The sequence below is a fragment of the Adiantum capillus-veneris genome, chromosome 30 (genome assembly GCF_014529385.1).
Source record: "Adiantum capillus-veneris isolate H3 chromosome 30, ASM1452938v2, whole genome shotgun sequence".
Taxonomy (NCBI): domain Eukaryota; kingdom Viridiplantae; phylum Streptophyta; class Polypodiopsida; order Polypodiales; family Pteridaceae; genus Adiantum; species Adiantum capillus-veneris.
The window spans coordinates 91,647,101-91,664,054 of NC_140960.1; positions in this window are offsets into that span (position 1 = coordinate 91,647,101).

Genomic DNA, 16,954 nt, shown 5'->3' on the forward strand with positions numbered 1-16,954 from the left:
CACCTTATGTCATATGAAATGATTTTAGGACGACCATTCATGAGGGAAGCACAAATGGTTCACGATTGGTCTAAAAATCATGTCTATTTGCAATTCCAAGACTCTGTCCTTAGAGTGGATTTGGTGACTGGTAAGGTACACCCCTTAGGGAGTAAAACCATTATTGATCATCGCTCTGACACCACAGTTCACTCGGCCCCACTACAATATTGTTACACTTGTAAGAAGGATACAGACATTGGCCAAGATTCTCCTTACATGGATGTGTTACCGGGTATGACGGAATCAGACAATGTGGATTGGGTCCACCTAGCATCAACCATAGACACTTGGGGAAATAGGGGGACGACCTGGGTAACACCTGAGGGGGATGAAATGCATATACCCTTAAATATGCTACAAGCAATGCATATCGCTTCTGACAAGACTCATCCTAATGTAACGAAGAAAACATACAAGTGGGTCCCTAAAGCTTCTTTAGTGACCATACCTAGTGCTAAAAAACAGAAGCCTTGTAAGAAACGTACCACTCGCTCCAAGAAAAGTAAGAAAATGTTGCGATGGATCCCTAAACGACTATTGGAAGCCCAAGGCTACTATCAAGGAAATGATCAAATCTGGGTGCCAAAACGTAGATTGTGCTCTTACCTATCACCTGACCCAAGTGAGCCCAATCCCGTAGCTCCAAAACAAATCAATGATCGTGAAAAGAAAAAAATCACAGAATGCTACACACCCGCTCCCGAGCTAGTTTGGGTACCAAAGAAAGAACGATTTGTTCCACCTAGCTCAGGAAGGGGGGAGTCCCATGAAGATTCTAGCTCCTCATGTAATACATCCATAGAGGTAAAAGCTTCTACACAGCCTCCATCTATAGTAGTGGACCTCCATGAAGCTACAAAGGAATCCACACCTCCCAGTGTTCAAGAATCACCTGATGAACCACTTCAAGTTCGATCCTGGGAGAGTACCTTACCACCCTTGCAACTTGACGAGGCACTTAGGGTAATAGAAAACTACTGGCAAAAATCCTCACCTATTACCAACTGGAACAATTGGTTTCAAAGGGTGACAAGCTCATTTCAAACGGTATGATCTACCCAAGGAAGGGGGGAGTGTTTGTGGACATCCATCATTCACTTGTTTCCCTCTCAACCTTTTTCCCTGACCTCTTAATCTCCGATCTTAGGGAATGTACATATAAAGCTTTATACTCACAAAAAAAAAGAAAAAAAGGAGCAAGAGCAATTAGCAAACGAGTATGCACATTAAAGTCAAAACATTGACTCAGACCTATACATGTCACATCTGGTACAGTGAAACAGAAACCTATGCCATAAAACACCTTTGATCCTCATCACTTGAGTGATGGAGGGTAGGTAAGATTAGTACGATAGGAGTGTTTCTGTTTTAGAGTTGAGTGATTAGCAAAGATCTCTTTTCCCACTAATGTGCCTCCTGGAGGTATTCCTTTTGTTTCCTAGTGTGTACAGGAACGTGTTGCTATTGATAGGGTTTGGACCTTCATGGAACCTTTCTCTCGTTCACACTTCAAATCAAGCGCGACCATCAACACAAACAGGTGTTTCTTGTCCATTAGCATTGCCCTTATCTTTTTTGCATCCATGTTTGTCTGCTTTGATTGTGATTGGTAGCATACTATTCAGCGCATTGGCTTAGTATCCAACATTTAATTCAATGCAATCTTTTGTCATAATCACTTGTTTAGGTGTAAAAATCAAGCAGTCCGACTAAGCTAGTTTGACCAAGCTAGGTATTAGAAATCTTCTCTTAATACCATGGGGAATGCCTTCCTAATAAGCAATGGTTACTTAGGTTCTTAATCCGATTTAGGCAGCATTGTATGAAATGTACTAGGGCTTTCTAGTGGGCTTAACACTAGTGACCTTTAGCTTAAGTATTATAAAGGGAGTTTACTAATGTGATGAGCCTGGGGAGGGTAACAGTGTTATATGGCCCCCCAAAGTTACAAAATTAAAATGCTGAAAATGAACAAACAAAAAATCAAAGTGCCACAATGTAAAATTTTAAGCTGGAAGAGAAATCTCAGCTTGATTTGGTACTTCACTCACATGTATCGCCTATGGTACTAGAGCCCTAAAGGTTCCCAGCGTGGGCGCTTTTCCTTGAAAAGCAAAAAACCCAAGGCATACAAAATAAGCACACACATCATAATTGAATCAATGTGAAAAGACCTTGGGGGGTCAAAGAAAAAGTAATCAGTCAGGCGATGATTTCATGAGAAATTCCTTTTATGGTAGCTTAACTACAAGGTTTTCTAGATATAGCCTCTAGTCAGCCCTCGAACATGAATACTTGGCTCTCGCGATTAAACAACTTAATTGACCACAGAAAATTAAGAAGCTTACCCATGGTATTAATATTTGATCTCTAGTGCTTTTCGACCGTCAAATTAGAGACCCCAGACTTGTTTAATTTTTTACCTTTACATCTGTTTATGCATTTGATTACATTGCAATTTAATGTTCATTGCTACCAAATTGTTTGAAATTCTTTTACCAATCAATGTGTCTACCTAAAACTGCATATACTTTTTAAGAGAATGCAATTACTGTGCCAATGTTGTTTGATTTTGCAGTGACTGAAGAAGGCTAAGGACATTCATCTCAAATGCTCTTCCACCTCGACGAACCAGCTTCAACTCAATAGCTTCCGAGGACGGAATCTACATCAGGAAGGGGGGCATGTTAACCCTCACGGCTCACGGACACCCATCACCTACGATGGACGCGTATTATGTATTTGGTAGAGTCAGGTACCGGGCTTGTCGGACCAATAGGGAAAGGTAGAGTGATCGCCGATGAGAGGCGCACTTTAACTTGGACATTCAAGGGATTAGTTGGCTAAGCATGGGCGCCCAAGTGTGAATGGGGTGAGCTCCTATAAAAGCCAACTAAACCTAATTTTTACTCATTCTCTCATTTGTGCAATAGAAGAGTGCTCTTGCTCCATCTCCATCTCCATCTTCTTCTTCTTCACCTCCTCGTGTGTGTGTGTGTGTGTGTGTGTGTGTGTGAGAGAGAGAGAGAGAGAGAGAGAGAGAGAGAGAGAGAGGGAGAGTGTGTGTGCGATCGAGCATTACGAAGGCACGGCGGCGGCGAGGCGGTTGAGCGCGGCACGACTGCAGCTTCTTCTTCATCGCGGCGAGGAATCCACCACGAAGGCGAGCGTAGAGCGGTGAGTGACACACCCTTTGTTCTCTTGAGCTTGCTAGTTTAGGCTTGTTGTGTGCTTGGAGCCGTTTGTGGCTCGCACGCGGTGTATCGGCAAGTCCCTTGCTTCGACAGTGCGGCAAGGAGCGCACAATTGGGAAGCTCAATAAGGAGACAATAGCTATCTATCATAGGAAGCTTTCTCGATCACCCACTCTCCCCATACTTGCACTAATGGCTCTGTCAAGGGTGGTAGGTTCACATCCAACACAACCTAGAGTGGACAAAATCATACTTATTGAAAAGCAAGAAGCCATTAGATTTTTTGGACTTGCTCCAGGATTTATGGCCTCGAGAAGTGCATACTTTGGCACTATGTCTAGTTATGTTCTTGCCTCTTTTGGTGACATAGGCAAGTGATTGCAAGGTTACAAGAAGTAGGAGTACTTGAAGTGGAGGGGAAAAATAGAAAAGATCGATGTTGGCTCAAGCAGCCACAATTGTTCCTTGTATTATTCCCCATTTTCTCCCTTGCCTCTCTCTAGTGTGGAAAACCTTTCACTTGTAGATGACCTACTATATGCATCTTTCTTTTTTCGTATACTCCTCTGTATAGCTGTAGTAATCCTTAGGAAAAATTTGGACTCACAAAGGGGCCCTTTAAGGAGTTTCACTTTACCTCTCTCTACCAAAATGGGCGCATGGATAAATTTTTGCAAACAAACTCCAAAGTTGGCGGAGGTTTTTCAGTTAGAATGTCCTCTTCAAGCTCTATTTATTGATATATAGCACGCCATGAGATTCCTCATATTTTAGAATATTCTTTTTTTGCTTCACCTATTATGTGACAACTCTGTCGGAATCTAAGTGAATCAAAAAAAGAATCTTCTAAAATATGAGGAATCTCATGGCGTGCTATATATCAGTGGATAGAGATTGAAGAGGACATTCTAACTGTCAAAGCTCCGCCAACTTTGGAGTTTGTTTGCAAAAATTTATCCATGCGCCCGTTTTGGTAGAGAGAGGTAAAGTCAAACTCCTTAAAGAGCCCCTTTGTGAGTCCAAATTTTGCCTAATGATTAGAATTGTCTAACACTTTTTTAACTTCTTGTGATCTTGTTTTGTGCCACACTTGTCTATAAAACCACTGGAATACTTCAAGCGACCTATTAGCGAGCTCCTCCACCATGTCTAGTGTGTTTAAAAAACTTGGTTCTTGCCTAATAGTGGGACTTCTCCATACCTTGAGTAGACCAGATTGACAAGCTTCCATATTTCTTTATAAAGTAAGGAATGTGATTGTAGATAATGTGATGCACAAAAAAGATAATTTCTTTAGAAACTTATGCAAGTATTGAACTAACTTGATAGAATCAAAATTCATAATTATCACAATGTAGAATGTGAAGTGCTATGAGCTCCAAGAACTTATCATAGCATTCTTGAATCTATTCAACTCTTTCTTAAAGTTGGAGAGGTCATTCTTCCCCCAATGACTTTTATCACAGTAAGAGAAGACTGCATCCAAGGATTCCCACACTTGTGCCTTCTCATTTCTTGCTTTTCCATCAACTTCATGGTCCTTCACAACATTGTGTACAGAGCCTTCCATTGGCTATACTGGACTTCAAATGAACCCCTACTCAATTTTCCATAGAATCCTAAATTCTTGGCCTTCACCCTACCAATAGAAGATTTTCTAGGAGCATTATTTCCACCAGATGACCTCTTAGGGTCTACTTCAATCACCACATTCCCCCCATGAAGTCTAATATCAGAATACCCTTTCAATACTTTTTATGGCAGCTTCTTTCGTCAATAAAGGTTGTAGTTTCCATGCAAACCCTATGTAAAGGTTTACAATCTTCTCAATGAGTCTAAACATTACATGCAGTGTGCACAACTGGACATTTGAAAGGGGAATATCTAAAAAATCTTGAAATTTTGGATCTTCAGAGTGTCTATCTTGGGCTTTGTTCCAATCAATCGGATTCAGCTCTTTTGTTGCACCCATGTAGTAGATACAGGGGCTTTTGGCAATGGCACCCTTTGACACATTTTGTACATACATTTTAGTGTCTTTAGGTCTCCCCCCGTGTGCCATTCCACCTTATGTCTACCAAAACCCTCGACATCTAGCTCCTCCAAGTTTGTTGAGCTTTGATTATTCTAGGGATACTAGTGTGGTGTAACATCCAATTCAACATATTAAAATCCTCACTATCAATCTCACATAGCACGAACAGATTTTGGTAACCTTCCATATTGATTCCAACTTTGTCCATAGTGCCTTGAACTTCATCCTCGTCCAAAGAAGAATTGATGGATAAAGTGCAAGGACCCCTTCACTCTTGACTGTTTTAGGTTTTTATTGATGATCTTGAACAGCTTTTGGTAACCTTTCTTGTGGATTCCAACTTTTTCCATAGTGCCTTGAACTTCGTCCTTGTCCAAAGTAGAACATCGTCCTTGTCCAAAGTAGAACTTTGAAAAAAAATCCATTGATGCTGAGGCGGTCCGGGGCGGGCAACAAGAAGAGTGGCCTCTAAGCACTCTTCTAGGCTCCCGTGCTGCTCAATTGGGGCTGGGGCAACCACAAGCACAACACAACAACAAAACCCATAGCCAAACCCAAACAAGATAGGGGCACCACCTAGTTAGAGAGCGAACTAGGACGCAAAAGAGGAGAATCCCTTAGCAATACAAGCGAGAAGGAATGGTACACTATCACTAATTTCAATGCTACAAATACACACACCAAACAGAGAGACACACACACACACACACAGAGAGAGAGAGAGAGAGAGAGAGAGAGAGAGAGAGAGAGAGAGAGAGAGAGAGAGAGAGAGAGAGAGAGAGAGAGAGAGAGAGAGAGAGAGAGAGAGAGAGTTTTGTGCAAGAATTCAGCTTCAATTCTAATGATTGACGTGGATGTATGAACAACTTGGAGGAGAGTCAAGAGACACAACTAAGTTTGATGATGTTGCAATCTACACATTATCTTAGGGTTATGGGAGACCTCTCACCATACAACCCTCTTATAATGTTTTCCCAAGCAACAAAAGCAAACACAAGAGCTCTTGAGTCACATACAAACAGATACTACAAAAGAATCTCAAAATGAAAACGCGTCACCTTAAACCAACGAGATGAGGTTGCCAAGCGTGAATTGGAGAGACTCAAGAGAGTTTTGACCCGCGATTTGCACCCAACTTATTGATTAAATTGATGCGCAAGAGTAGGTACAACCTTGATTGGAAGTTGTGAATCACTCACTCCCTTGCAATGTTACAACTAGCTCAAAGAAGCTTAATTTCCTATACACCACATGTAATGGTGCATAGAGAGCTCACTCTCACTCCCTAAAACTAAGATGGTGAATGACACACTCAAAGTAGTGAGCAATAGTGTAGGGATCCTTCCGTTTACAAAGGGAGAAGGGATCTATTTATAGGTGAGGAGAGCCCTAATTAGGATTATACCTAATCAACATTTTCATAGAAAACCATGTGTAAAAATTTTTTTATATGTTCTTATGAGAGTGGGGCTCTCTTGTCTCTTGAGTCACATGGATGTGGGCTTAACAGGAGAGAATTATTGAGGTGAAATAGAGAAGATTCTAGAGAGGTGAGTGATTTTTGTGTGAGGTTGCCTACTCCACGGTAGAGTAGAGTGGGTGCAATGTTTTTTTAAAAAGTTAGCAGTTAGTGTTAGTAGTTTGAAGTTAGTAGGATGGGGTAAAATTACATGGCATATGCACTCAAGGTGCATTATATGATTTATACAATGATAAAAAGTAAGAGAAGGATGAGAATATACACAATTTGGTGGAAACCACAAGATGTAAATGAAATTTTCTACCTTCTCCTCCAGTGAATGAAGCGGTTGTAGAACTTTGTCGGTGCAGTTCTTGTGACCATGGGGAAGTTGAATTCTCCATGATCAAACTCCTCCTTTTGTAGGGCTTGAGCTTGGTTATTTTCCGTTTTTTTCTCTTTGTATGAAAGGATGAAGAGGTTATGGTAATATGAATTTGATTCTAAAGAGAGAAATTGAGCTATATGTGTGTAGAGATGATAAGCTTTTGAGCTATGGAGTAAGGAGAGATGGAAATGGTGAAGAAGATGAAGTAAGCCATGAAAGTTTCACGTTTGAGTGAGGGATGGAGAGGAATGAGTGTATGTGTGTGGAAGTGGGAAAGTAGGTGAGAGAAGACTATGGGTTACTTTGTGATAAAAGTGGGCAGACTGGGGTCCACTCAAAAAATCATATCTCACCGTTAGTAGCTTCAAAAATCATGAAAAAATTTCAAGTGATTATTCAGATTGTGGGCTACATTTTCTCTTTTGACCACCGGTCCAAATTCGGAGTGGAGATAGCTGCCAAAATTCTCACCAAAAAACCTATTTTTTATGCCTGCAAAAGTCTTTTAGTGGCCCCCTCCTTTGTTGAATTTGTACAATGTATCCTAGAGTGAGCCCCTCCTTTGTCATATCATAATACAAAGCATCCAAGTTGCCCTTTACACATGCATGGAGGAGGATTATTGATGACTAAGGAAAATATACATGGTGGGACTAGTGTATGGACTATTCATGGATTTTAGCTCAATGAGCACATGGTGTTAGAATAATGAGTAAAAATAATAATAAAAATATTGAGGAATTATGGATATGGAAAGATATTGGAATCATGTGATATGGTCCCTCTTTGTATTATTTTGGGTGAAAGAGGAAAAGGTATGCAAGTAAATGAAAATAATATAATAAACATGACTAAGAAAGTAGAAATCAATTTTTTTGTTTTCAGGAGGGTGAGGGTGAAAATGTGGGGGTGATTTGTATAAAAGAAAAATATGAGGTTAGAGGATGTACACATTGGCAAAAAATATACTTATGGTGTAAGAGAATGAAAGAAGGCATATACACGTTTAATAAAACACACACCTAAGTATAAAATATTTAAATAAAATACCAAAATAATTATAAAAATCCCTATATTTAGGCCATATATACAATGCAATATTTACACACAAATGGGCAATAATATATTTTATTTTTTATTATTTTTTGTTTTTTGGCTCAACTAGCCCAGTGACTAGCTAATTGAGGGTTTTTAAGAAAATATGGGAAAAGTCCCCTAACTCACACACGCCTATTTACAGTGAAATGGTAGGGATAGCCATAGTGTTTGGGTGAATTTGGTAGGGTGAGGTAGCTCACTATGACAATTTGGAATAGTCAAAAAACGGCTATCATTAGCCCTCCCCCAGGATGATGGTATATTCATGTACCATCATAGAGCATCTTTTCCAAAGAGAGTGCTTCAGAGTCCTTGACAAGATCTTCATTGTTTGGCCCCTCGGCATTTTGACTGGAGTTACATTGGTGCTTCATGTAACAATACTTACATGAGATAGCTGTCTTTTGGTAGATCCTTTGGTAGAAGGCGACTCAAATAGGGCTTCAAGCGATACCCATTTACATTCCTGGAGTGCTCTTTACCATTCAAGTCTATAAGCTGATAGTAACTTGAATTGAAAGACTTCTTGACTATGTATGGCCCTTGCCATCTAGTTTCAAACTTGGCATCAAAACGATTGTCAAGTCGATTGTTATACCTTAGCACAAGCTGTCATAAAATCTAATATCTAACCAACCCAAATGATTTTCTCATATTAAATTGATCACTTAATGTGGGAGAATAAACGGGAACAAGTGTTAAGATATAGATATGTGCTTATAGATCTATCTCAACACGGGGCCAATAGTAAAGGGGCCCAAATGGGAGATGGTCTATCAAGAGCAAGGCTAACCAATGGAGCATAAGACCTTAGGGTTAGCTTCATTGAAGACCTCCAATAATGTGTGTAAAAGTCCTTTGACCTTAGGTAAGCTAGGGCTGAGCTTGAGGTGGGAACCCGGCCCAAGCTCGAGGTGCTTGACCTGCTTGAGGTGCTTGTCATGCTTGAGGTGTTTGTCCTGCTTGAGGTGCTTGATTAAGGTGCTTGAGGTTCTTGAATTACTCCATGCTTGAGGTGCTTGACTTGCCGCTTGATTAAGGTGCTTGAGGTGCCTTGACATGCTTGCCTGAGATGCTTATGGGAATACCCCCTAGTCCAAGTGCTTTGTCATGCTTGATGACTAAGGTGCTTGAGCTCCTAAAGTCAAAAGCATCCCTACAGGAGGGGGGGCGAGCCCTTTTCCTAGGGATTAGAGAGAGAACACACACTCACACTCACAAGGGAAGCCCCAACTTGAAGAGGCAGCAAGGACACATGTCAGGTCCCTACCCATGTTACCTTCATGTGTTGCTTGAAGCCTATTGGCTAGGCTTCAAAGGGGTCCAATGATAAATTACTTGAATTATCTAATTGTTTTTGCATTTATCAAGTACTCTCTCTCAAAGGGGAAAGGGGGACACTTGTCCCAAGGCTATCCCTGTTGCTTGTAATGGCTCCTGCTTGTGATTGGCTAGGCCTGGAGGGGTCCAATGAGCTTCAAGCATGAGCTACAAGGGGGGGTCGACCCAAGCAATCTAGGGGGGTGCTTAGGGGGTATACTCACCCACACACACTCACAAGCACTCGCATTGTGTACTATGCAAAGTGCAAGAGCTCCCTCGCCTTCTCCAAGCAAGTACATGTTGAGAGCCTACACCAACACTCTTGGCTATGGAGTGCAAATCCATCCAAGAGCCATGCTTCAATGCTTGAGCTTTCCATCAGTTTCTTCTTCATTACTATGCTATTATGTATGCTAGCACAAGAGTTATGATAAGTGAGGAACTAGCTCTTTCTCGTATGAAATGTTTCTTCTTCCTCTTCCCTACCCTCATTCCCTGCTAGCTCTCTCCACCTTCGAAGGTGTTTGAGGTCTTGGGACTGAGGCTTGGTATAGTTAAAGCTTTCTTCAAGTTTAGGTTATGCTATGATGGTGATGCATGAAGCTTTCCATCTTCATTGCTTCACCTAGGTCACAAGGAACACAAAGAATGTATTGTAACAAGTCTCTCTTTATGGGAGAAATCATAATACAAATGCCTATTGGAGGGGGGACCGGCTCCACATAAATCCGGTCCTCAACTGTTGTCATGTTCTCTAAATTCTCTCTCTTGCAAAAGTATTGTCCATGCCAAGTTAACTAATTGCTATAATTATGTTGCTATCTTCAATTATGTCTACCCGCTATGCTCACAAAATCATTTCTTGAAAGTACTCTCATTAAATTCCGCTACTCTCAAATTGAATAGGCAAATTTCATTACATTGGTATCAGAGCATTTGGTTTCTCTTTTCTTGCTTAAGAAGAGAGGTCCTGAAGTAGCCTATAAATGGTTGATGTTGTTAATTATAATAGGGTAAGTGGAATTGGGATCTATTATCGGTTTTGTTGAGCCCACTATGTGGGGGATGGTGCACACCTCGGGAGCTTTGGACTTAATAATGGAGTCTTTCTAGACTTGCCTACGGCTTTACCATTATTGAGCCATAAGAAGTCCGAAAGGAGCTAACCCTTGGCAACTCTGCTATGTTAGACCTACTCCTCTACTCTCTATAATTAACCACTTTGAGCCGTGGGTGTAGATACTTAAGAGCCGATTTTCAAAGGCTAAGAGGAGTGGCAACTAAGGTTTTGAACTGCCAAAGCATACACTAAGTGTAAACATAAATTTTGTTAACATGGCTGATAATAATCAAGAGAGTAGAATGAACATTGATAGCTTTGATTTTGCACATGAAGGTGCTAATGATGATGCTCCCATGTTTGTGAATTATCTCATCGCTAGGTTGCAGCAAGCTATGGGCAACCCTGCTTTGCAAGCCGAAGTTACTCAACAACTTCATGCTTATGGAAATTCCCTTCCTCTCCCAGAGGAAAGAGAGCTTAGGAGGCCTCTTGAAGAGACCCCCAAAAGAAGACTCTCTCCCATTCGAGAGGAGGAATCCAAAGAGAAAGAAAGCAATGACAGTTTAAGTTCTTCTGAAGATGTGGCTCCACGAAGTTGGCGGTCTAGACAATCGCCTACTCCTCCCAAGAGGAAAAGAGCAACCTATAGTCCTTCTCCTCATCACTTTGAAAGGCAAGAGAGGAAACAAAGGAAGAAAAGGGCTAGGAAGAGGTCACCCTCTTCTCCTTCTTCTTCACCTTCCTCCTCTTCCGATGAAAGTTATGGCTATTCTCCTAGAGAATACAAGAGGGGAGGACATCGCAAATAATTTCCTGCATGGCGAAGGTCACAAAAGCTAAAGAAGTTCAAGGAGGGAGGAAAGAGTATCTCTTTTCTCACCTACGATGGCACCTTTGGTGCTACCGACAAAGTGTTGGCCTTCATCCAGCAATTTGATGCGGCCTTTGGGGACGAGGGCTTCACAGAGTCCTCCAAGCTACGCCATGTAGCTATGCACTTCCAAAAATCAGCTCATCAATGGTGGGCTAGCCTTCGTGGCAATGGAGAAGCCCCAAAGACATGGAAAACACTACGAGTTTCCATCATGAAGCAATTTCTTCCAAGCGATACTAAAGATAAAGTTCTTACCGAATGGCGCGGCTTGAAGCTTCTCTCTCATGATTCTATCAACAAGTATGTAGACAAGTTTTGGGATTTACATCTCAAAGCTACTGTCTTTCAAAATATAGACTTTGCCAAGCAAAGACAGCAATTCTGTGCGGATTACCTGAGGAGATGGCCGAATACATCAACTCTCAACGGCCTGGTACTATTACCGAAGTAATCCATCACACCATGGTTGCTTCACGCATCAATTTCTATCAAGGGGCTAGACGTAATGTCAAGCCCATGGAAAACAAAGATAAAAATGATGCAAAGGGGAAATCCAATGCACAAAATAATTCCCAAGGCACTTCCAACAACAAAAATAACAACAACAACAATCGGTCCAAGGAGAAGGGAGTTTACAAAGGTAAAAACAAACTCTCTCTTGAAGAGCTTGAAGATTTTCGCAAGGACCATAAATGTTTCAAGTGTGGGGAGCAAGGACATGGCTATCGTTCTTGCCCCAAGAAGAATACTCGCAATGAGACTCCTAGGGCTTCCACCATCGAAGCTCCAAAAGAGGATGCTCATTGCAAAGGATCATCACTCTCCTATGCTTGGGGAAAGGTAAGAGATTATGATGCCTTCATCTTGTTTGACCCTGGCTCTACTCTCAACTTCATATCAATAGAGTTGGCCACCAAGTTGGGCATTCAAGCTTTTGGGATTGGAGATATAGTAACAACTGGTGCAGCTTTCAAGGGACAACAAGCCTTCGTTACTCCCTTGATTGGGAAGTTGAGGCTTCATGTCCAAAGCTATGTTGACAAAGAAGACTTCTTCATCTCTCCTCTCCAACATCAGGATGTTATCCTAGGGGCACCATGGTTTGATCGCATGGCTGCCAACATGAAGTTCCCTGAAAGGAGAATTTACTTCACCTACAGGGGAAAGAACATGTATATAGATGCTAGTGAGCGTGGTCGCACTATTACACTTGTAAATCCTCTTTCTTTTGATAAATCAATGAAGAGCTCAGTTTCTGCGTACATGATTTATGTCAAAGAGTCTCTAAAAGCTAATAATGTCTCATCAAATGAAAATGATAGGAATAAAGAAGAGTTAGACTTGTCTACTTTTCTAAAAGGATTCCAAGATGTATTCATCGATGATATCCCTATGGACCTACCTCCAAAATGAGGGGATGATGACCATCGTATTGAGCTCCTTCCACGGATCTCCCCGCCTAACAAACCTCCTTATCGAGTCTCACAAGCTCAACAAGAGGAGATTATGAGGCAAGTACAGGAATTGGTAGACAAAGGGATGGTGAGGCCTAGTTCCTCTCCCTTTTGTTCTCCAGTCCTTTTAGTGCAAAAGAAAGATGGTACATACCGTATGTGTGTGGACTATCGAGCACTAAACCATATCACTATCAAAAACAGATTTTCTGTGCCTCGGGTAGAAGATCTCTTTGATAAGCTACAAGGCTCTACCTACTTCAGTACGATTGACCTTAAGAGTGGCTATCATCAAATAAGGATAGTGGATGAAGATATCCTAAAGACCGCGTTTCGCACAACATTTGGTCTTTATGAATATCTAGTCATGCCTTTTGGCTTGACTAATGCACCAGCTACTTTCAATAGTCTCATGGAGAAAATTTTTATACCATATCGTAAATTCACTGGAGTGTTCTTTGATGATATCATCATCTACTCCAAATCTTTGGAGGAACATAAGCAACATCTCCAAGTGATTTTTCAAGCCTTGAGGGAAAACAAACTTTTTCTCAACCAAAAGAAAAGTGAATTCTTCCTTCAAGAGATTCAATATCTAGGTCATATTATCTCTCACGATGGTATTAGTATGGATCCATCAAAGTTAGAGGTAATAAAATCATGGCCTAACCCAAGGAATCTACATGAGCTAAGAAGCTTTATTGGTATGTGTGCATACTATAGACGCTTCATAGCAAAATTCTCTCAAGTAGCAGGACCACTACATGACTTAACAAAGAAGAACGTTAAGTTTGTATGGACTGCTAAGGAGCAAAATGCTTTTGAAAAATTCAAAGAGAAGCTTACTTCCCAACCAGTCCTCGTGCTTCCGGATCTCTCAAAACCATTTGAGGTCCAATGTGATGCTTGTGGTGATTGCCTTGGAGCGGTTTTGCTTCAAGAAGGGCATGCCATAGCATATGAGAGCCGAAGGCTCAATAGTGATGAACGAGTCTTGGGAATTTATGATAAAGAGCTTTTAACTGTTCTACATGCCCTAGATACATGGAAGCACTACCTATTGGGGACTCCATTTATCCTACGAACCGACCACCAAAGTCTCAAGTATTTCATGACGCAAACCAAACTTTTCGACAAACAAATGAGGTGGGCAAATTTTTTTTCGCAATTTAATTTCCATATTGCTCACATAGCTGGTAAGCACAATCAAGTTGCCGATGCACTTTCACGACGACCAAAAGTTAATGCAGTGTCTATAGCTACTCACAATGATCTATCCTCTATGATAGATGAGTATGCTACTGACCCTGACTTTAGAGACATAATGTCAGCCCTTGCTTTGGGGAAGAAAGAGGAACCATTCACCTTGCAGGATGGTTATCTTCTCCACGGCAATAGGCTATGTGTTACCCATTCCCTTCGTGAGAAGGTTATGTATTAATCCCATGCTCCTCCATATGCAGGGCATAGAGGTATTCAACCTACTCTCTGAGGAGTAGAGACGTATTTCTATTGGCCTACCATGAAAGTGGACATACAAGAGTATGTTTCAAAATGTGTAGTATGCCAAAAGACCAAGTATGATAGAGGGAAGCAACCTGAATTACTCCAGCCATTGCCTATTCCAAATTCACCATGGGAGAGTATATCCATGGATTTCATCTTTGGATTACCCAAGTCTATCCATGGGAATATAGGAATATGGACAATAGTCGACAGGTTTAGCAAGCAAGTACATTTTATTCCTATCAAAAAGACTATTAAGGCACATCAAATGGAAACTCTCTTCATATCTCAGATTTTCAAGCACCATGGATTACCCACATCCATCGTGTCAGATAGAGATCCTAGAATGACCAGTAATTTTTGAAAAGGTCTCTTTGAAAATCTAGGAACAAGATTGAATTTCTCTTCGGCCTATCACCCACAAACGGATGGCCAAATTGAGATAGCCAATCTTACGATACTCGATCTACTCAAGACTTATGTTACCGAAGTAGATCAACGCTCACAATGGGAAAAGTATTTACCTCTAGTAGAGTATGCCTACAATAATACTGTACATACTTCTACGGGGAAAGCACCTTTCGAGATCATAGAGGGAAGACCTAAAAGTCCCTTGCTACTCAAAGTACATGGGAAGATCTTCGCCGCCGATGAGTATAGCCGTGACCTACAAGAATCTTTTCAAAAGATTAGGGAGGCTATAGCCATCTCTCATCAAAGGCAAAAAGCTGCTGCTGATAAGCACAGAAGAGCCTTAATGTTCAAAGAAAATGATTGTCTCTTACTCAAGTTTCCTAAGGCTCGATTAAGGCAAACGACGGGCAAAAATCCTACAGGCCATCAAAAGTATTATGCTAAACTAGCAAAAAGATACTATGGTCCTTTCCAAATCTTGAAGCCCATCAATGAGACGGCTTATCAACTCAAGTTTCCCAACCATTGTCTTATACACAATGCCTTTCATGTAAGCCTACTTAAGCCCTATAAAGGAGAGCCACCAACTGAACCAATTATTGAAGACCCTCCCGAAGTTGAAGACCAAGAAGAGGTGCTACAACCCGAAGCTGTCCTTCGGCATGAAAACAAGGTACTACGACATGGTAAGATAATCCGACAGTATCTTATTAAGTTCAAAAATTATCCTTTTGAAGATGCTAAATGGATGCAAGGAGTACAACTTAAGGATAATATGAACCTTGTCAATGCTTACAATGCTACATTAGAGTAAGCAAATGTACAACTCTCTTTTAAATGACTCATGTTTTTGTCTTATAAGCCTAATCCTCTTTTTAATTGTGCACAAATTTAACTAGTATGCATGCTTAGAATCATGTTTGTGATGACGACGTCTCTCAAACACCAAGTAGAATTTGTCACTCTACTTTGGGAGAATGAAATGGACTAAAGAGCAGACATGCTTGCGGCAGCTATGTCTCCCAAGCACCAAATGGATTAGTCATCCATCTTGGAAAGATGTCGTAGGGTATAAAAGGGATCCTCTACCCGCTAAGTACGATTGACTAATGACTAAGCCTTTATCTCTTCTACCTCATAGTCGAGGACGACTATGATTTCAAGAGAGAGGTAATGTCATAAAATCTAATATCTAACCAACCCAAATGATTTTCTCATATTAAATTGATCACTTAATGTGGGAGAATAAACGGGAACAAGTGTTAAGATATAGATATGTGCTTATAGATCTATCTCAACACGGGGCCAATAGTAAAGGGACCCAAATGGGAGATGGTCTATCAAGAGCAAGGCTAACCAATGGAGCATAAGACCTTAGGTTTAGCTTCATTGAAGACCTCCAATAATGTGTGTAAAAGTCCTTTGACCTTAGGTAAGCTAGGGCTGAGCTTGAGGTGGGAACCCGGCCCAAGCTCGAGGTGCTTGACCTGCTTGAGGTGCTTGTCGTGCTTGAGGTGTTTGTCCTGCTTGAGGTGCTTGATTAAGGTGCTTGAGGTTCTTGACTTACTCCATGCTTGAGGTGCTTGACTTGCCGCTTGATTAAGGTGCTTGAGGTGCCTTGACATGCTTGCCTGAGATGCTTATGGGAATACCCCCTAGTCCAAGTGCTTTGTCATGCTTGATGACTAAGGTGCTTGAGCTCCTAAAGTCAAAAGCATCCCTACAGGAGGGGGGGCGAGCCCTTTTCCTAGGGATTAGAGAGAGAACACACACTCACACTCACAAGGGAAGCCCCAACTTGAAGAGGCAGCAAGGACACATGTCAGGTCCCTACCCATGTTACCTTCATGTGTTGCTTGAAGCCTATTTTGGCTAGGCTTCAAAGGGGTCCAATGATAAATTACTTGAATTATCTAATTGTTTTTGCATTTATCAAGTACTCTCTCTCAAAGGGGAAAGGGGGACACTTGTCCCAAGGCTATCCCTGTTGCTTGTAATGGCTCCTTCTTGTGATTGGCTAGGCCTGGAGGGGTCCAATGAGCTTCAAGCATGAGCTACAAGGGGGGGTCGACCCAAGCAATCTAGGGGGGTGCTTAGGGGGTAT